Genomic DNA, 21,660 nt, shown 5'->3' on the forward strand with positions numbered 1-21,660 from the left:
AAGGCAACCTACAGCAACATAACAGATGCAGAGCTAGACTCACTCGTGGCAACAATCCACACAAGCAATCCGAATGCAGGTTACAGAATGATGATGGGTCTGCTGAGAGCACAAGGTCATCGGGTACAATGGGACAGAGTTCGTTCTTCAATGCATCGAGTTGACACTGCAAGCATTGTGTTCAGGATGTCACAGTTGGGATGTGTGGTTAGGAGGACATACTCTGTCCCCAGCCCAAAGTCCCTGATGCACATTGACACAAACCACAAGCTGATACGGTAAGTTAAACATAAACATTGCATTTATTATATACTGTTTGCTCAATTCAGTACAGTATATGTGACAGAAATGTACTTTTTCAAGGTATAACATTGTGATATTTGGAGGTATCGATGGCTTCTCCAGGAAGGTAAAGAAAAAGACACTGCTTAATTAAACTAGAAGAGTGATGAATTAGTGAACGGTAGTTATTTTGATTCATAAACTTCTTAAAACACATACCAACAGAAGAAGCATTGAAATAACTTACCTTTTAGGCAACAATTTTTTATACTTATCATAATACTTTCTAACAATGAAAATGGAAAAGAGGTATGATGTTTTTTAAAGATATGTTTATTAATGTAGATAATGTATCTTGGTGTGTCAAACAACAATCTGGCTTCTACAACACTGTCTTTCTTCCGTGAGGCAGTTCAGAAGTTTGGATTTCCACTGAGGTAAAAATTGACTTTTTTCTATGAAATAAGCAGAATATAGGTTAAAGTACTGAGCTGATGTAAACATAAATACATATAACCCTGGAAAGTTTTGTAAACATTGTATGCTGACACATTATTTGCAATCAACATATTATTTGCCAGGGTTCGGGGCGATCATGGAGGGGAGAATGTAGATGGTAAAATACCGTAATACCCGAATGTATTGCGGGTAAAAGTGTTCATAATCAAAGGTAAATTTTAATATTATATGATATATTTAAAAGCATGATTTTCTGGCTGTTATGTTGAAAACATGGCTGTTCAGAAAGGAATGTAAACAACTGTGTACAAAAAGTGCACGGTGAAATTTTCTGCTGCCAAGCAAAATCATGAAATTGAAAAACTCTGATTTTTATCCCACACACCGTGTAAGAGCTGACAGCATGAGGGGCTTGTTGGTCTAGGGGTATGATTCTCGCTTAGGGTGCGAGAGGTCCCGGGTGCAAATCCCGGACGAGCCCGTGTGCAGTGCGGTAAATAAATGGGGATTTCTTAGTTTGTGTGGTAGGCTATCCAAACCTATCTGCTGGTGAATAGTATCTTAGACAAACAAAGACAAAATTATATGACAATCAATGCTGTGATACATACAAGTCTAGCTTGTGCTCATTTAACCTCTGCCTGTCACTCCTTCCCTACTAAATGACACAAATGGCATGATTTTAAACTTCACTCTTTTTGCTTTTGTTTCACGTCAATTTCCCTTTACATTTGCAAGTGCATTGTCGTAGTGATTTCAGCAGACAGATACATATTGGCAGAATTTAGCAGACCCACCTTCGGCAATCGATTGTGATCTTCAATGGACATTGACCGTAAAAGAGCAATCTGCTCGAGTCTTTGCAAAACCCAACACCTCAAAGATAGAGCTCAAACATAGTGTCCACACATGCAGAAGGACCTTGTGCAGATGAGGCAAGTAACTTCTGGAAGTGATTGCAATTTTCAAAGGACATTGATTGTAAATGAGCAATCTCGCAAAACATTTGCAAAACCCGACAGGAAAACGATCAAAGAGAAAACTCTTGTCCTGACGTGTCAAATGCATTCTGCAAACTGATGGGGATATTCAATACACATTGACAGTAAAAGAGGAATTTTCTCAAACATTTGTAAAAGTCGATAAGAAAATGATCTATGGACATTGAGCGTAGAACAGCAATGTTCCTCATGGCACTTCAGCTTTACTAGATGTAACATTCATGTGCTTCTTGCATGACCAAGACTATGGAAAACAGCATATCCAAACCCATCAAAGATAAAAAGAACTGTGTCTTCCTGCTGTCATTTTAAGTATGATTTTCTGACTGTTATGTTGAAAACGTGGCTGTTCAGAAAGGAATGTACACAACTGTGTACAAAAAGTGCACGGTGAAATTTTCTGCTGCCAAGCAAAATCATGAAATTGAAAAACTATGATTTTTATCACACACACCGTGTAAGAGCTGACAGCATGAGTGGCTCGTTGGTCTAGGGGTATGATTCTCGCTTCGGGTGCGAGAGGTCCCGGGTTCAAATCCCGGATGAGCCCATGTATAGTGCGGTTAATATAAGGGGATCCCTTAGTTTGTGTGGTAGGCTTTCCCAACCTACCTGCTGATGCTAAGTACCTTATACCACGATAACTAGTGACCAAGTAGGAGATAACCAAAGTCAAAATTCTATGAGAACCGATGCAGTGATACATACTAGTCTAGCTTGTGTTCATTTAACCTCTGCCTGTCACTCCGTCCCTACTGAATGACACAAATGGCATGATTTTCAACTTCACTCTTTTTGCTTTTGTGTCACGTCAATTTCCCTTTACATTTGCAAGTGCATTGTCGTAGTGATTTCAGCAGACAGATACATATTGGCAGAATTTAGCAGGCCCACCTTCGGCAATCGATTGTGATCTTCAATGGACATTGACCGTAAAAGAGCAATCTGCTCGAGTCTTTGCAAAACCCAACACCTCAAAGATAAAGCTCCAACATAGTGTCCACACATGCAGAAGGGCTTTGTGCAGATGAGGCAAGTAACTTCTGGAAGTGATTGCAATCTTCAATGGACATTGATTATAAATGAGCAATCTCGCAAAACATTTGCAAAACCCGACAGGAAAACGATGAAAGAGAAAACTCTTGTCCTGACGTGTCAAATGCATTCTGCAAACTGATGGGGATCTTCAATATACATCGACAGTAAAAGAGCAATCTTCTCAAACATTTGTAAAAATCGATAAGAAAATCATCTATGGACATTGAGCGTAGAACAGCAATGTTCCTCATGACACTTCAGCTTTACTAGATGTAACATTCATGTGCTTCTTGCATGACCAAGACTCTATGGAAATCAGCATATCCAAACCCATCAAAGATAAAAGGAACTGTGTCTTCCTGCTGTCATTTAGAGCATGATTTTCTGACTGTTATGTTAAAAACGTGGCTGTTCAGAAAGGAATGTACAGAACTGTGTACAAAAAGTGCACGGTGAGATTTTCTGCTGCTAAGCAAAATCATGAAATTGAAAGACTATGATTTTCATCACACACACCGTGTAAAAGCTGACAGCATGAGGGGCTCGTTGGTCTAGGGGTATGATTCTCACTTTGGGTGCGAGAGGTCCCGGGTTCAAATCCCGGACGAGCCCTTGTGCAGTGCGGATAATATAAGTGGATCCTTTAGTTTGTGTGGTAGGCTTTCCCAACCTACCTGCTGGTGCTCAGTTCCTTATACCACGATAACTAGTGACCAAGTAGGAGATAACCAAAGTCAAAATTATATGAGAACCGATGCTGTGATACATACTAGTCTAGCTTGTGCTCATTTAACCTCTGCCTGTCACTCCTTCCCTACTAAATGACAGAGATGGCATGATTTTCAACTTCACTCTTTTTGCTTTTGTGTCACGTCAATTTCCCTTTACATTTGCAAGTGCATTGTCGTAGTGATTTCAGCAGACAGATACATATTGGCAGAATTTAGCAGACCCACCTTCGGCAATCGATTGTGATCTTCAATGGACATTGACCGTAAAAGAGCAATCTGCTCGAGTCTTTGCAAAACCCAACACCTCAAAGATAAAGCTCAAACATAGTGTCCACACATGCAGAAGGACCTTGTGCAGATGAGGCAAGTAACTTCTGGAAGTGATTGCAATCTTCAATGGACATTGATTGTAAATGAGTAATCTCGCAAAACATTTGCAAAACCCGACAGGAAAACGATGAAAGAGAAAACTCTTGTCCTGACGTGTCAAATGCATTCTGCAAACTGATGGGGATATTCAATATACATCGACAGTAAAAGAGCAATCTTCTCAAACATTTGTAAAAATCGATAAGAAAATGATCTATGGACATTGAGCGTAGAACAGCAATGTTCCTCATGGCACTTCAGCTTTACTAGATGTAACATTCATGTGCTTCTTGCATGACCAAGACTCTATGGAAATCAGCATATCCAAACCCATCAAAGATAAAAGGAACTGTGTCTTCCTGCTGTCATTTTAAGCATGGTTTTCTGACTGTTATGTTGAAAACGTGGCTGTTCAGAAAGGAATGTACACAACTGTGTACAAAAAGTGCACGGTGAAATTTTCTGTTGCCAAGCAAATTCATGAAATTGAAAAACTATGATTTTCATCACACACACCGTGTGACAGCTGACAGGATAAGGAGCTCGTTGGTCTAGGGGTATGATTCTTGCTTTTGGTGCGAGAGGTCCTGGGTTGAAATCCCCGACGAGCCCATGTATAGTGCGGTTAATATAAGGGGATCCCTTAGTTTGTGTGGTAGGCTTTCCCAACCTACCTGCTGATGCTCAGTACCTTATACCATGATAACTAGTGACCAAGTAGGAGATAACCAAAGTCAAAATTCTATGAGAACCGATGCAGTGATACATACTAGTCTAGCTTGTGCTCATTTAACCTCTGCCTGTCACTCCTTCCCTACTAAATGACACAGATGGCATGATTTTCAACTTCACTGTTTTTGCTTTTGTTTCACGTAAATTTCCCTTTACATTTGCAAGTGCATTGTCGTAGTGATTTCAGCAGACAGATACATATTGGCAGAATTTAGCAGGCCCACCTTCGGCAATCGATTGTGATCTTCAATGGACATTGACCGTAAAAGAGCAATCTGCTCGAGTCTTTGCAAAACCCAACACCTCAAAGATAAAGCTCAAACATAGTGTCCACACATGCAGAAGGACTTTGTGCAGATGAGGCAAGTAACTTCTGGAAGTGATTGCAATCTTCAATGGACATTGATTACACTGGGTTACAAAAAAAAAATTTTGTGAGTTGTCTAATATATTTCTGCTGATTTAACATATTTCTGGCCCACAGAACACGAATATGGCATCAGTTTTTGTAGATCAGGTCAGGTTTTTCAGCTAAGTTGATTTTAAAATAGTGCGATTTTCTGTCTCGAAAAATTTTAATTTACCACAAAATTAACTTTATATATGCAAATTGTATGTTCAATCATCACTGTTCAAAACTTGGGGCTTAAATTTCCTTTTCCTTGAAGTTCTGGAATGTCCAGCGGCAGGGATATGTCTCTAGTCAGATTCCAACAGTAGTCCGCCATCATTAATGCATCCCACCGACCTTGGTACCTGTTCTCCATCTCCTTCATCTCCTGATGGAAACGCTCGCCCTGTTCATCACTCATAGATCCAAGATTTTCCAGAAACCGATCCATATGTGAGTATAAGTAATGCATCTTGATGCTCATGTTGCATCTGAGGTTCCTGAAAGCAGTCAACATATTCGTGACAAGTTCCGCGTAGTTAGGGGCCTTATTGTTGCCCAGAAAGTTTTTCACAACCATAACAAAAGCCTTCCACGCTTCCAGCTCCACTTCGTTCATTGACTTTTCGAACTGAGGATCTGTGATGAGCTGACGGATTTGAGGACCGTCAAAGATGCCAGCCTTTAACTTCTCAATGGTCAATCCTGGAAAAGCCTGGCACAAGTAAATGAAGCAGCCACCAGCTTTGTCCAATGCTTTGGTGAACTGCTTAATCAAACCAAGTTTGATGTGCAGTGGTAGGAAGAGTATCTTATCTCTGTCCACCAGAGGGTTGTTGATGACGTTCTTTGCTCTGCAAGGCACCAATTCCTCCCGTTCAGGCCAGTCCTTTTGTATGTAATGATGAGTTCTGTCCCTATTGTCCCACATGCAAAGGAAGCAACGGTACTTGGTAAACCCCGACTGCTGTCCCAACAAAAAAGTTCCCCATCTTTAAGTCAACACAAATATACCAGTGATGCTGATCATAGCAAATTTTCTCCAAAACGTACTTCACTGCTTCATACTTCTCCTTCAGTGTAGTCGAGTGTGCGAGGGGTACAGAGGCATAGAGGTTGCCATTGTGCAGCAAAACACATTTCAGTGATCGCTTGCTGCTGTCAATGAACAGTCTCCAATCTGTGGGTTCGTATTGTGGCACTCCAAGCTTGTGTAGAAGTTGTGCAATATCTGAACAGTACACCAAATCCTTCTCTTGAGAGAAATAACATAGGTAGTCTTGATGTCTGTTGCGGTAGAATGTGATGCAAACGCTGTCTGAGAGTAAGTTTTTGTCCTTTAATCTGGATGCTAATAGTTCGGCAGATGATTTTGACAAGCTGAGATCACGAACTAGATCATTAAGCTCCATTTGAGAGAAAAGCTTTGGCGCACCGCTTTCATCAACCACATATTCTTCTTCATCTTCTTCAACACTGGGAGAGTCTTGGTCGCTAATTACAGGAAGTTCTCCAAAGACAGGTATTGGGATTTCATCGCAATGAGCTACAGGACGACGTGCTGATTCAAGATCAGGATATGTCAGGTTGTTCCGGTTTTTTCTGTTTATCCCAGTCACATCAATAGCGCAAAAGTAGCAATCAGTGCCATGGTTTCTCGGCTCCCTCCAGACCATGGGTATTCCAAACTTCAGACAACTCTTATGACCCTTGGTCCACTGACGCAGATACTCAGTGCAGTTTTTGCATACCATGTGTGGTGCCCAAGCTTTGTCTTGGTCACCTAGTGCCATACTGAAATAAGCAAGGTATGCACGCTTTACGAAACTTGTGATTGGTTTCCTGTTATGAACAAGAGTGTATTCGCCGCAAATGTAACAAAAGACATCAGGCTTATTTCTGCAAGATCTTCTTAATGATGCCATCTCATTAACTTTGAAACTCTAAATAACAATATTTGTAATATGCAGCAACAAAATTTTAAGTATAGGCCTATAAATGAGAAACACACACGCACGCACACAATGTAGTTTACGTAATGCTTTGCATGGCATCAGTTTATCTAATTTCGACAATAGATGAAAAAGTTGACCTGGTAGCGCAAAACCAATGTGATTTTTGGATTTAGCGCATTAAAATTATCCTAGATCAGCTATAAAAAGTTAGACCTTTTTTTCACTGTTGACCAGTGAATTATAAATGAGCAATCTCGCAAAACATTTGCAAAACCCGACAGGAAAACGATGAAAGAGAAAACTCTTGTCCTGACGTGTCAAATGCATTCTGCAAACTGATGGGGATCTTCAATATACATCGACAGTAAAAGAGCAATCTTCTCAAACATTTGTAAAAATCGATAAGAAAATCATCTATGGACATTGAGCGTAGAACAGCAATGTTCCTCATGACACTTCAGCTTTACTAGATGTAACATTCATGTGCTTCTTGCATGACCAAGACTCTATGGAAATCAGCATATCCAAACCCATCAAAGATAAAAGGAACTGTGTCTTCCTGCTGTCATTTTAAGCATGATTTTCTGACTGTTATGTTAAAAACGTGGCTGTTCAGAAAGGAATGTACAGAACTGTGTACAAAAAGTGCACGGTGAGATTTTCTGCTGCTAAGCAAAATCATGAAATTGAAAGACTATGATTTTCATCACACACACCGTGTAAAAGCTGACAGCATGAGGGGCTCGTTGGTCTAGGGGTATGATTCTCGCTTTGGGTGCGAGAGGTCCCGGGTTCAAATCCCGGACGAGCCCTTGTGCAGTGCGGATAATATAAGTGGATCCTTTAGTTTGTGTGGTAGGCTTTCCCAACCTACCTGCTGGTGCTCAGTACCTTATACCACAATAACTAGTGACCAAGTAGGAGATAACCAAAGTCAAAATTCTATGAGAACCGATGCTGTGATACATACTAGTCTAGCTTGTGCTCATTTAACCTCTGCCTGTCACTCCTTCCCTACTAAATGACACAGATGGCATGATTTTCAACTTCACTCTTTTTGCTTTTGTTTCACATCAATTTCCCTTTACATTTGCAAGTGCATTGTCGTAGTGATTTCAGCAGACAGATACATATTGGCAGAATTTAGCAGACCCACCTTCGGCAATCGATTGTGATCTTCAATAGACATTCACCGTATAAGAGCAATCTGCTCGAGTCTTTGCAAAACCCAACACCTCAAAGATAAAGCTCAAACATAGTGTCCACACATGCAGAAGGACCTTGTGCAGATGAGGCAAGTAACTTCTGGAAGTGATTGCAATCTTCAATGGACATTGATTGTAGATGAGTAATCTCGCAAAACATTTGCAAAACCCGACAGGAAAACGATGAAAGAGAAAACTCTTGTCCTGACGTGTAAAATGCATTCTGCAAACTGATGGGGATCTTCAATACACATCGACAGTAAAAGAGCAATCTTCTCAAACATTTGTAAAAATCGATAAGAAAATGATCTATGGACATTGAGCGTAGAACAGCAATGTTCCTCATGACACTTCAGCTTTACTAGATGTAACATTCATGTGCTTCTTGCATGACCAAGACTCTATGGAAATCAGCATATCCAAACCCATCAAAGATAAAAGGAACTGTGTCTTCCTGCTGTCATTTTAAGCATGATTTTCTGACTGTTATGTTAAAAACGTGGCTGTTCAGAAAGGAATGTACAGAACTGTGTACAAAAAGTGCACGGTGAAATTTTCTGTTGCCAAGCAAAATCATGAAATTGAAAAACTATGATTTTCATCACACACACCGTGTGACAGCTGACAGCATGAGGGGCTCGTTGGTCTAGGGGTATGATTCTCGCTTTGGGTGCAAGAGGTCCCGGGTTCAAATCCCGGACGAGCCCTTGTGCAGTGCGGATAATATAAGTGGATCCTTTAGTTTGTGTGGTAGGCTTTCCCAACCTACCTGCTGGTGCTCAGTACCTTATACCACGATAACTAGTGACCAAGATGGAGATAACCAAAGTCAAAATTCTATGAGAACCGATGCTGTGATACATACTAGTCTAGCTTGTGCTCATTTAACCTCTGCCTGTCACTCCTTCCCTACTAAATGACACAGATGGCATGATTTTCAACTTCACTCTTTTTGCTTTTGTGTCACGTCAATTTCCCTTTACATTTGCAAGTGCATTGTCGTAGTGATTTCAGCAGACAGATACATATTGGCAGAATTTAGCAGGCCCACCTTCGGCAATCGATTGTGATCTTCAATGGACATTGACCGTAAAAGAGCAATCTGCTCGAGTCTTTGCAAAACCCAACACCTCAAAGATAAAGCTCAAACATAGTGTCCACACATGCAGAAGGACTTTGTGCAGATGAGGCAAGTAACTTCTGGAAGTGATTGCAATCTTCAATGGACATTGATTACACTGGGTTACAAAAAAAAAATTTTGTGAGTTGTCTAATATATTTCTGCTGATTTAACATATTTCTGGCCCACAGAACACGAATATGGCATCAGTTTTTGTAGATCAGGTCAGGTTTTTCAGCTAAGTTGATTTTAAAATAGTGCGATTTTCTGTCTCGAAAAATTTTAATTTACCACAAAATTAACTTTATATATGCAAATTGTATGTTCAATCATCACTGTTCAAAACTTGGGGCTTAAATTTCCTTTTCCTTGAAGTTCTGGAATGTCCAGCGGCAGGGATATGTCTCTAGTCAGATTCCAACAGTAGTCCGCCATCATTAATGCATCCCACCGACCTTGGTACCTGTTCTCCATCTCCTTCATCTCCTGATGGAAACGCTCGCCCTGTTCATCACTCATAGATCCAAGATTTTCCAGAAACCGATCCATATGTGAGTATAAGTAATGCATCTTGATGCTCATGTTGCATCTGAGGTTCCTGAAAGCAGTCAACATATTCGTGACAAGTTCCGCGTAGTTAGGGGCCTTATTGTTGCCCAGAAAGTTTTTCACAACCATAACAAAAGCCTTCCACGCTTCCAGCTCCACTTCGTTCATTGACTTTTCGAACTGAGGATCTGTGATGAGCTGACGGATTTGAGGACCGTCAAAGATGCCAGCCTTTAACTTCTCAATGGTCAATCCTGGAAAAGCCTGGCACAAGTAAATGAAGCAGCCACCAGCTTTGTCCAATGCTTTGGTGAACTGCTTAATCAAACCAAGTTTGATGTGCAGTGGTAGGAAGAGTATCTTATCTCTGTCCACCAGAGGGTTGTTGATGACGTTCTTTGCTCTGCAAGGCACCAATTCCTCCCGTTCAGGCCAGTCCTTTTGTATGTAATGATGAGTTCTGTCCCTATTGTCCCACATGCAAAGGAAGCAACGGTACTTGGTAAACCCCGACTGCTGTCCCAACAAAAAAGTTCACCATCTTTAAGTCAACACAAATATACCAGTGATGCTGATCATAGCAAATTTTCTCCAAAACGTACTTCACTGCTTCATACTTCTCCTTCAGTGTAGTCGAGTGTGCGAGGGGTACAGAGGCATAGAGGTTGCCATTGTGCAGCAAAACACATTTCAGTGATCGCTTGCTGCTGTCAATGAACAGTCTCCAATCTGTGGGTTCGTATTGTGGCACTCCAAGCTTGTGTAGAAGTTGTGCAATATCTGAACAGTACACCAAATCCTTCTCTTGAGAGAAATAACATAGGTAGTCTTGATGTCTGTTGCGGTAGAATGTGATGCGAACGCTGTCTGAGAGTAAGTTTTTGTCCTTTAATCTGGATGCTAATAGTTCGGCAGATGATTTTGACAAGCTGAGATCACGAACTAGATCATTAAGCTCCATTTGAGAGAAAAGCTTTGGCGCACCGCTTTCATCAACCACATATTCTTCTTCATCTTCTTCAACACTGGGAGAGTCTTGGTCGCTAATTACAGGAAGTTCTCCAAAGACAGGTATTGGGATTTCATCGCAATGAGCTACAGGACGACGTGCTGATTCAAGATCAGGATATGTCAGGTTGTTCCGGTTTTTTCTGTTTATCCCAGTCACATCAATAGCGCAAAAGTAGCAATCAGTGCCATGGTTTCTCGGCTCCCTCCAGACCATGGGTATTCCAAACTTCAGACAACTCTTATGACCCTTGGTCCACTGACGCAGATACTCAGTGCAGTTTTTGCATACCATGTGTGGTGCCCAAGCTTTGTCTTGGTCACCTAGTGCCATACTGAAATAAGCAAGGTATGCACGCTTTACGAAACTTGTGATTGGTTTCCTGTTATGAACAAGAGTGTATTCGCCGCAAATGTAACAAAAGACATCAGGCTTATTTCTGCAAGATCTTCTTAATGATGCCATCTCATTAACTTTGAAACTCTAAATAACAATATTTGTAATATGCAGCAACAAAATTTTAAGTATAGGCCTATAAATGAGAAACACACACGCACGCACACAATGTAGTTTACGTAATGCTTTGCATGGCATCAGTTTATCTAATTTCGACAATAGATGAAAAAGTTGACCTGGTAGCGCAAAACCAATGTGATTTTTGGATTTAGCGCATTAAAATTATCCTAGATCAGCTATAAAAAGTTAGACCTTTTTTTCACTGTTGACCAGTGAATTATAAATGAGCAATCTCGCAAAACATTTGCAAAACCCGACAGGAAAACGATGAAAGAGAAAACTCTTGTCCTGACGTGTCAAATGCATTCTGCAAACTGATGGGGATCTTCAATATACATCGACAGTAAAAGAGCAATCTTCTCAAACATTTGTAAAAATCGATAAGAAAATCATCTATGGACATTGAGCGTAGAACAGCAATGTTCCTCATGACACTTCAGCTTTACTAGATGTAACATTCATGTGCTTCTTGCATGACCAAGACTCTATGGAAATCAGCATATCCAAACCCATCAAAGATAAAAGGAACTGTGTCTTCCTGCTGTCATTTTAAGCATGATTTTCTGACTGTTATGTTAAAAACGTGGCTGTTCAGAAAGGAATGTACAGAACTGTGTACAAAAAGTGCACGGTGAGATTTTCTGCTGCTAAGCAAAATCATGAAATTGAAAGACTATGATTTTCATCACACACACCGTGTAAAAGCTGACAGCATGAGGGGCTCGTTGGTCTAGGGGTATGATTCTCGCTTTGGGTGCGAGAGGTCCCGGGTTCAAATCCCGGACGAGCCCTTGTGCAGTGCGGATAATATAAGTGGATCCTTTAGTTTGTGTGGTAGGCTTTCCCAACCTACCTGCTGGTGCTCAGTACCTTATACCACAATAACTAGTGACCAAGTAGGAGATAACCAAAGTCAAAATTCTATGAGAACCGATGCTGTGATACATACTAGTCTAGCTTGTGCTCATTTAACCTCTGCCTGTCACTCCTTCCCTACTAAATGACACAGATGGCATGATTTTCAACTTCACTCTTTTTGCTTTTGTTTCACATCAATTTCCCTTTACATTTGCAAGTGCATTGTCGTAGTGATTTCAGCAGACAGATACATATTGGCAGAATTTAGCAGACCCACCTTCGGCAATCGATTGTGATCTTCAATAGACATTCACCGTATAAGAGCAATCTGCTCGAGTCTTTGCAAAACCCAACACCTCAAAGATAAAGCTCAAACATAGTGTCCACACATGCAGAAGGACCTTGTGCAGATGAGGCAAGTAACTTCTGGAAGTGATTGCAATCTTCAATGGACATTGATTGTAGATGAGTAATCTCGCAAAACATTTGCAAAACCCGACAGGAAAACGATGAAAGAGAAAACTCTTGTCCTGACGTGTAAAATGCATTCTGCAAACTGATGGGGATCTTCAATACACATCGACAGTAAAAGAGCAATCTTCTCAAACATTTGTAAAAATCGATAAGAAAATGATCTATGGACATTGAGCGTAGAACAGCAATGTTCCTCATGACACTTCAGCTTTACTAGATGTAACATTCATGTGCTTCTTGCATGACCAAGACTCTATGGAAATCAGCATATCCAAACCCATCAAAGATAAAAGGAACTGTGTCTTCCTGCTGTCATTTTAAGCATGATTTTCTGACTGTTATGTTAAAAACGTGGCTGTTCAGAAAGGAATGTACAGAACTGTGTACAAAAAGTGCACGGTGAAATTTTCTGTTGCCAAGCAAAATCATGAAATTGAAAAACTATGATTTTCATCACACACACCGTGTGACAGCTGACAGCATGAGGGGCTCGTTGGTCTAGGGGTATGATTCTCGCTTTGGGTGCAAGAGGTCCCGGGTTCAAATCCCGGACGAGCCCTTGTGCAGTGCGGATAATATAAGTGGATCCTTTAGTTTGTGTGGTAGGCTTTCCCAACCTACCTGCTGGTGCTCAGTACCTTATACCACGATAACTAGTGACCAAGATGGAGATAACCAAAGTCAAAATTCTATGAGAACCGATGCTGTGATACATACTAGTCTAGCTTGTGCTCATTTAACCTCTGCCTGTCACTCCTTCCCTACTAAATGACACAGATGGCATGATTTTCAACTTCACTCTTTTTGCTTTTGTGTCACGTCAATTTCCCTTTACATTTGCAAGTGCATTGTCGTAGTGATTTCAGCAGACAGATACATATTGGCAGAATTTAGCAGGCCCACCTTCGGCAATCGATTGTGATCTTCAATGGACATTGACTGTAAAAGAGCAATCTGCTCGAGTCTTTGCAAAACCCAACACCTCAAAGATAAAGCTCAAACATAGTGTCCACACATGCAGAAGGACTTTGTGCAGATGAGGCAAGTAACTTCTGGAAGTGATTGCAATCTTCAATGGACATTGATTACACTGGGTTACAAAAAAAAAATTTTGTGAGTTGTCTAATATATTTCTGCTGATTTAACATATTTCTGGCCCACAGAACACGAATATGGCATCAGTTTTTGTAGATCAGGTCAGGTTTTTCAGCTAAGTTGATTTTAAAATAGTGCGATTTTCTGTCTCGAAAAATTTTAATTTACCACAAAATTAACTTTATATATGCAAATTGTATCTTCAATCATCACTGTTCAAAACTTGGGGCTTAAATTTCCTTTTCCTTGAAGTTCTGGAATGTCCAGCGGCAGGGATATGTCTCTAGTCAGATTCCAACAGTAGTCCGCCATCATTAATGCATCCCACCGACCTTGGTACCTGTTCTCCATCTCCTTCATCTCCTGATGGAAACGCTCGCCCTGTTCATCACTCATAGATCCAAGATTTTCCAGAAACCGATCCATATGTGAGTATAAGTAATGCATCTTGATGCTCATGTTGCATCTGAGGTTCCTGAAAGCAGTCAACATATTCGTGACAAGTTCCGCGTAGTTAGGGGCCTTATTGTTGCCCAGAAAGTTTTTCACAACCATAACAAAAGCCTTCCACGCTTCCAGCTCCACTTCGTTCATTGACTTTTCGAACTGAGGATCTGTGATGAGCTGACGGATTTGAGGACCGTCAAAGATGCCAGCCTTTAACTTCTCAATGGTCAATCCTGGAAAAGCCTGGCACAAGTAAATGAAGCAGCCACCAGCTTTGTCCAATGCTTTGGTGAACTGCTTAATCAAACCAAGTTTGATGTGCAGTGGTAGGAAGAGTATCTTATCTCTGTCCACCAGAGGGTTGTTGATGACGTTCTTTGCTCTGCAAGGCACCAATTCCTCCCGTTCAGGCCAGTCCTTTTGTATGTAATGATGAGTTCTGTCCCTATTGTCCCACATGCAAAGGAAGCAACGGTACTTGGTAAACCCCGACTGCTGTCCCAACAAAAAAGTTCACCATCTTTAAGTCAACACAAATATACCAGTGATGCTGATCATAGCAAATTTTCTCCAAAACGTACTTCACTGCTTCATACTTCTCCTTCAGTGTAGTCGAGTGTGCGAGGGGTACAGAGGCATAGAGGTTGCCATTGTGCAGCAAAACACATTTCAGTGATCGCTTGCTGCTGTCAATGAACAGTCTCCAATCTGTGGGTTCGTATTGTGGCACTCCAAGCTTGTGTAGAAGTTGTGCAATATCTGAACAGTACACCAAATCCTTCTCTTGAGAGAAATAACATAGGTAGTCTTGATGTCTGTTGCGGTAGAATGTGATGCGAACGCTGTCTGAGAGTAAGTTTTTGTCCTTTAATCTGGATGCTAATAGTTCGGCAGATGATTTTGACAAGCTGAGATCACGAACTAGATCATTAAGCTCCATTTGAGAGAAAAGCTTTGGCGCACCGCTTTCATCAACCACATATTCTTCTTCATCTTCTTCAACACTGGGAGAGTCTTGGTCGCTAATTACAGGAAGTTCTCCAAAGACAGGTATTGGGATTTCATCGCAATGAGCTACAGGACGACGTGCTGATTCAAGATCAGGATATGTCAGGTTGTTCCGGTTTTTTCTGTTTATCCCAGTCACATCAATAGCGCAAAAGTAGCAATCAGTGCCATGGTTTCTCGGCTCCCTCCAGACCATGGGTATTCCAAACTTCAGACAACTCTTATGACCCTTGGTCCACTGACGCAGATACTCAGTGCAGTTTTTGCATACCATGTGTGGTGCCCAAGCTTTGTCTTGGTCACCTAGTGCCATACTGAAATAAGCAAGGTATGCACGCTTTACGAAACTTGTGATTGGTTTCCTGTTATGAACAAGAGTGTATTCGCCGCAAATGTAACAAAAGACATCAGGCTTATTTCTGCAAGATCTTCTTAATGATGCCATCTCATTAACTTTGAAACTCCAAATAACAATATTTGTAATATGCAGCAACAAAATTTTAAGTATAGGCCTATAAATGAGAAACACACACGCACGCACACAATGTAGTTTACGTAATGCTTTGCATGGCATCAGTTTATCTAATTTCGACAATAGATGAAAAAGTTGACCTGGTAGCGCAAAACCAATGTGATTTTTGGATTTAGCGCATTAAAATTATCCTAGATCAGCTATAAAAAGTTAGACCTTTTTTTCACTGTTGACCAGTGAATTATAAATGAGCAATCTCGCAAAACATTTGCAAAACCCGACAGGAAAACGATGAAAGAGAAAACTCTTGTCCTGACGTGTCAAATGCATTCTGCAAACTGATGGGGATCTTCAATATACATCGACAGTAAAAGAGCAATCTTCTCAAACATTTGTAAAAATCGATAAGAAAATCATCTATGGACATTGAACAGCAATGTTCCTCATGACACTTCAGCTTTACTAGATGTAACATTCATGTGCTTCTTGCATGACCAAGACTCTATGGAAATCAGCATATCCAAACCCATCAAAGATAAAAGGAACTGTGTCTTCCTGCTGTCATTTTAAGCATGATTTTCTGACTGTTATGTTAAAAACGTGGCTGTTCAGAAAGGAATGTACAGAACTGTGTACAAAAAGTGCACGGTGAGATTTTCTGCTGCTAAGCAAAATCATGAAATTGAAAGACTATGATTTTCATCACACACACCGTGTAAAAGCTGACAGCATGAGGGGCTCGTTGGTCTAGGGGTATGATTCTCGCTTTGGGTGCGAGAGGTCCCGGGTTCAAATCCCGGACGAGCCCTTGTGCAGTGCGGATAATATAAGTGGATCCTTTAGTTTGTGTGGTAGGCTTTCCCAACCTACCTGCTGGTGCTCAGTACCTTATACCACAATAACTAGTGACCAAGTAGGAGATAACCAAAGTCAAAATTCTATGAGAACCGATGCTGTGATACATACTAGTCTAGCTTGTGCTCATTTAACCTCTGCCTGTCACTCCTTCCCTACTAAATGACACAGATGGCATGATTTTCAACTTCACTCTTTTTGCTTTTGTTTCACGTCAATTTCCCTTTACATTTGCAAGTGCATTGTCGTAGTGATTTCAGCAGACAGATACATATTGGCAGAATTTAGCAGACCCACCTTCGGCAATCGATTGTGATCTTCAATAGACATTCACCGTATAAGAGCAATCTGCTCGAGTCTTTGCAAAACCCAACACCTCAAAGATAAAGCTCAAACATAGTGTCCACACATGCAGAAGGACCTTGTGCAGATGAGGCAAGTAACTTCTGGAAGTGATTGCAATCTTCAATGGACATTGATTGTAGATGAGTAATCTCGCAAAACATTTGCAAAACCCGACAGGAAAACGATGAAAGAGAAAACTCTTGTCCTGACGTGTCAAATGCATTCTGCAAACTGATGGGGATCTTCAATATACATCGACAGTAAAAGAGCAATCTTCTCAAACATTTGTAAAAATCGATAAGAAAATGATCTATGGACATTGAGCGTAGAACAGCAATGTTCCTCATGACACTTCAGCTTTACTAGATGTAACATTCATGTGCTTCTTGCATGACCAAGACTCTATGGAAATCAGCATATCCAAACCCATCAAAGATAAAAGGAACTGTGTCTTCCTGCTGTCATTTTAAGCATGATTTTCTGACTGTTATGTTAAAAACGTGGCTGTTCAGAAAGGAATGTACAGAACTGTGTACAAATGGTGCACGGTGAAATTTTCTGTTGCCAAGCAAATTCATGAAATTGAAAAACTATGATTTTCATCACACACACCGTGTGACAGCTGACAGCATGAGGGGCTCGTTGGTCTAGGGGTATGATTCTCGCTTTGGGTGCGAGAGGTCCCGGGTTCAAATCCCGGACGAGCCCTTGTGCAGTGCGGATAATATAAGTGGATCCTTTAGTTTGTGTGGTAGGCTTTCCCAACCTACCTGCTGGTGCTCAGTACCTTATACCACGATAACTAGTGACCAAGATGGAGATAACCAAAGTCAAAATTCTATGAGAACCGATGCTGTGATACATACTAGTCTAGCTTGTGCTCATTTAACCTCTGCCTGTCACTCCTTCCCTACTAAATGACACAGATGGCATGATTTTCAACTTCACTCTTTTTGCTTTTGTGTCACGTCAATTTCCCTTTACATTTGCAAGTGCATTGTCGTAGTGATTTCAGCAGACAGATACATATTGGCAGAATTTAGCAGGCCCACCTTCGGCAATCGATTGTGATCTTCAATGGACATTGACCGTAAAAGAGCAATCTGCTCGAGTCTTTGCAAAACCCAACACCTCAAAGATAAAGCTCAAACATAGTGTCCACACATGCAGAAGGACTTTGTGCAGATGAGGCAAGTAACTTCTGGAAGTGATTGCAATCTTCAATGGACATTGATTATAAATGAGCAATCTCGCAAAACATTTGCAAAACCCGACAGGAAAACGATGAAAGAGAAAACTCTTGTCCTGACGTGTCAAATGCATTCTGCAAACTGATGGGGATCTTCAATATACATCGACAGTAAAAGAGCAATCTTCTCAAACATTTGTAAAAATCGATAAGAAAATCATCTATGGACATTGAGCGTAGAACAGCAATGTTCCTCATGACACTTCAGCTTTACTAGATGTAACATTCATGTGCTTCTTGCATGACCAAGACTCTATGGAAATCAGCATATCCAAACCCATCAAAGATAAAAGGAACTGTGTCTTCCTGCTGTCATTTTAAGCATGATTTTCTGACTGTTATGTTAAAAACGTGGCTGTTCAGAAAGGAATGTACAGAACTGTGTACAAAAAGTGCACGGTGAGATTTTCTGCTGCTAAGCAAAATCATGAAATTGAAAGACTATGATTTTCATCACACACACCGTGTAAAAGCTGACAGCATGAGGGGCTCGTTGGTCTAGGGGTATGATTCTCGCTTTGGGTGCGAGAGGTCCCAGGTTCAAATCCCGGACGAGCCCTTGTGCAGTGCGGATAATATAAATGGATCCTTTAGTTTGTGTGGTAGGCTTTCCCAACCTACCTGCTGGTGCTCAGTACCTTATACCACGATAACTAGTGACCAAGTAGGAGATAACCAAAGTCAAAATTCTATGAGAACCGATGCTGTGATACATACTAGTCTAGCTTGTGCTCATTTAACCTCTGCCTGTCACTCCTTCCCTACTAAATGACACAGATGGCATGATTTTCAACTTCACTCTTTTTGCTTTTGTTTCACGTCAATTTCCCTTTACATTTGCAAGTGCATTGACGTAGTGATTTCAGCAGACAGATACATATTGGCAGAATTTAGCAGACCCACCTTCGGCAATCGATTGTGATCTTCAATAGACATTCACCGTATAAGAGCAATCTGCTCGAGTCTTTGCAAAACCCAACACCTCAAAGATAAAGCTCAAACATAGTGTCCACACATGCAGAAGGACCTTGTGCAGATGAGGCAAGTAACTTCTGGAAGTGATTGCAATCTTAAATGGACATTGATTGTAAATGAGCAATCTCGCAAAACATTTGCAAAACCCGACAGGAAAACGATCAAAGAGAAGACTCTTGTCCTGACGTGTCAAATGCATTCTGCAAACTGCTGGTGATCTTCAATACACATCGACAGTAAAAGAGCAATCTTCTCAAACATTTGTAAAAATCGATAAGAAAATGATCTATGGACATTGAGCGTAGAACAGCAATGTTCCTCATGGCACTTCAGCTTTACTAGATGTAACATTCATGTGCTTCATGCATGACCAAGACTCTATGGAAATCAGCATATTCAAACCCATCAAAGATAAAAGGAACTGTGTCTTCCTGCTGTCATTTTAAGCATGATTTTCTGACTATGTTGAAAAAGTGGCTGTTCAGAAAGGAATGTACACAACTGTGTACAAAAAGTGCACGGTGAGATTTTCTGCTGCTAAGCAAAATCATGAAATTGAAAGACTATGATTTTCATCACACACACCGTGTAAAAGCTGACAGCATGAGGGGCTCGTTGGTCTAGGGGTATGATTCTCGCTTTGGGTGCGAGAGGTCCCGGGTTCAAATCCCGGACGAGCCCTTGTGCAGTGCGGATAATATAAGTGGATCCTTTAGTTTGTGTGGTAGGCTTTCCCAACCTACCTGCTGGTGCTCAGTACCTTATACCACGATAACTAGTGACCAAGTAGGAGATAACCAAAGTCAAAATTCTATGAGAACCGATGCTGTGATACATACTAGTCTAGCTTGTGGTCATTTAACCTCTGCCTGTCACTCCTTCCCTACTAAATGACACAGATGGCATGATTTTCAACTTCACTCTTTTTGCTTTTGTTTCACGTCAATTTCCCTTTACATTTGCAAGTGCATTGTCGTAGTGATTTCAGCAGACAGATACATATTGGCAGAATTTAGCAGACCCACCTTCGGCAATCGATTGTGATCTTCAATAGACATTGACCGTATAAGAGCAATCTGCTCGAGTCTTTGCAAAACCCAACACCTCAAAGATACAGCTGAAACATAGTGTCCACACATGCAGAAGGACCTTGTGCAGATGAGGCAAGTAACTTCTGGAAGTGATTGCAATCTTAAATGGACATTGATTGTAAATGAGCAATCTCGCAAAACATTTGCAAAACCCGACAGGAAAACGATCAAAGAGAAGACTCTTGTCCTGACGTGTCAAATGCATTCTGCAAACTGCTGGTGATCTTCAATACACATCGACAGTAAAAGAGCAATCTTCTCAAACATTTGTAAAAATCGATAAGAAAATGATCTATGGACATTGAGCGTAGAACAGCAATGTTCCTCATGGCACTTCAGCTTTACTAGATGTAACATTCATGTGCTTCATGCATGACCAAAACTCTATGGAAATCAGCATATTCAAACCCATCAAAGATAAAAGGAACTGTGTCTTCCTGCTGTCATTTTAAGCATGATTTTCTGACTGTTATGTTGAAAACGTGGCTGTTCAGAAAGGAATGTACACAACTGTGTACAAAAAGTGCACGGTGAGATTTTCTGCTGCTAAGCAAAATAATGAAATTGAAAAACTCTGATTTTTATCCCACACACCGTGTAAGAGCTGTCAGCATGAGGGGCTCGTTGGTCTAGGGGTATGATTCTCGCTTTGGGTGCGAGAGGTCCCAGGTTCAAATCCCGCACGAGCCCATGTGCAGTGTGGTTAATATAAAGGGATCCTTTAGTTTGTGTGTTCTGTCCATTCTGTCCAGTTCTGTCCAGATCTGTCCATTAATAATGCGTCTATTTTCACGTGGCATCCTGCAATTCGGCACGCGTGATCGCGCGTCTCCCTGCAAGCGCTTTTTCATATTTTTTTAAAACGTTGTTGCGCTTCATATAATATCCACCAGGTGGCACAAGGGACAACATTCTGTAGCCAAAAACCATGGCCAGCTCTAGGGGGCACCAGCGCGGGATCTGACAGAATTCTTGCGAGACCATTTAAATAACTCCGCAAGTTTTTGTCATATACACATTTAAAAAACACCCTCAGAAACCTTCTACTTTCCAAATATATATAGGTAGAAACTAAATATATTTTTACAGCTTCGTGATACGAATAGAAAGAACAAGAGTGACTGACTTAAGCGTCTGCGTCTCGAAGCAGCTCTGATCAATTTTTTTTAGGTCTTCTTAAACTACTGCAAGATTGCAGCACACTTGAAAAGATGTCACAATAAATGTTATTAACAAAAGTTTAAAAGTGGAATAATAAATACACCAGAATCCTGATGCATAACGTTGCTACTTTGTGGTCCGAGTTCATTTGGAACAAATTAAAATATCAATTGGAATATAGCCTGGACTATGAGTAACAAATATTGGATAAGTAATAACAATAATAAGTATACTTTTAAAATAAATATATTATTAAAAATGGCTTTTTAATAA

The 21,660-nt window shown here is 40.8% G+C and overlaps 12 non-coding genes across 12 annotated transcripts; all 12 read left to right on the forward strand.

The window, feature by feature from the left end:
* The first annotated feature begins 1,150 nt into the window (after nt 1-1,150).
* Nucleotides 1,151-1,222, forward strand: trnap-cgg (transfer RNA proline (anticodon CGG)). Its single transcript has one exon. It is a non-coding gene; the product is annotated as a tRNA-Pro (tRNA).
* A 998-nt stretch (nt 1,223-2,220) lies between these two features.
* trnap-cgg (transfer RNA proline (anticodon CGG)) lies at nt 2,221-2,292 on the forward strand. Its single transcript has one exon. It is a non-coding gene; the product is annotated as a tRNA-Pro (tRNA).
* Nucleotides 2,293-3,320: 1,028 nt separating this feature from the next.
* On the forward strand, nt 3,321-3,392 carry trnap-ugg (transfer RNA proline (anticodon UGG)). Its single transcript has one exon. It is a non-coding gene; the product is annotated as a tRNA-Pro (tRNA).
* Nucleotides 3,393-7,698: 4,306 nt separating this feature from the next.
* trnap-ugg (transfer RNA proline (anticodon UGG)) lies at nt 7,699-7,770 on the forward strand. The gene has a single exon. It is a non-coding gene; the product is annotated as a tRNA-Pro (tRNA).
* Nucleotides 7,771-8,798: 1,028 nt separating this feature from the next.
* On the forward strand, nt 8,799-8,870 carry trnap-ugg (transfer RNA proline (anticodon UGG)). Its single transcript has one exon. It is a non-coding gene; the product is annotated as a tRNA-Pro (tRNA).
* A 3,206-nt stretch (nt 8,871-12,076) lies between these two features.
* On the forward strand, nt 12,077-12,148 carry trnap-ugg (transfer RNA proline (anticodon UGG)). The gene has a single exon. It is a non-coding gene; the product is annotated as a tRNA-Pro (tRNA).
* Nucleotides 12,149-13,176: 1,028 nt separating this feature from the next.
* Nucleotides 13,177-13,248, forward strand: trnap-ugg (transfer RNA proline (anticodon UGG)). The gene has a single exon. It is a non-coding gene; the product is annotated as a tRNA-Pro (tRNA).
* Nucleotides 13,249-16,447: 3,199 nt separating this feature from the next.
* trnap-ugg (transfer RNA proline (anticodon UGG)) lies at nt 16,448-16,519 on the forward strand. The gene has a single exon. It is a non-coding gene; the product is annotated as a tRNA-Pro (tRNA).
* Nucleotides 16,520-17,547: 1,028 nt separating this feature from the next.
* trnap-ugg (transfer RNA proline (anticodon UGG)) lies at nt 17,548-17,619 on the forward strand. Its single transcript has one exon. It is a non-coding gene; the product is annotated as a tRNA-Pro (tRNA).
* A 1,028-nt stretch (nt 17,620-18,647) lies between these two features.
* Nucleotides 18,648-18,719, forward strand: trnap-ugg (transfer RNA proline (anticodon UGG)). Its single transcript has one exon. It is a non-coding gene; the product is annotated as a tRNA-Pro (tRNA).
* Nucleotides 18,720-19,744: 1,025 nt separating this feature from the next.
* trnap-ugg (transfer RNA proline (anticodon UGG)) lies at nt 19,745-19,816 on the forward strand. Its single transcript has one exon. It is a non-coding gene; the product is annotated as a tRNA-Pro (tRNA).
* Nucleotides 19,817-20,844: 1,028 nt separating this feature from the next.
* trnap-ugg (transfer RNA proline (anticodon UGG)) lies at nt 20,845-20,916 on the forward strand. The gene has a single exon. It is a non-coding gene; the product is annotated as a tRNA-Pro (tRNA).
* Nucleotides 20,917-21,660: the final 744 nt, after the last annotated feature.

This window comes from Paramormyrops kingsleyae, chromosome 5 (genome assembly GCF_048594095.1).
Source record: "Paramormyrops kingsleyae isolate MSU_618 chromosome 5, PKINGS_0.4, whole genome shotgun sequence".
Lineage (NCBI taxonomy): Eukaryota > Metazoa > Chordata > Actinopteri > Osteoglossiformes > Mormyridae > Paramormyrops > Paramormyrops kingsleyae.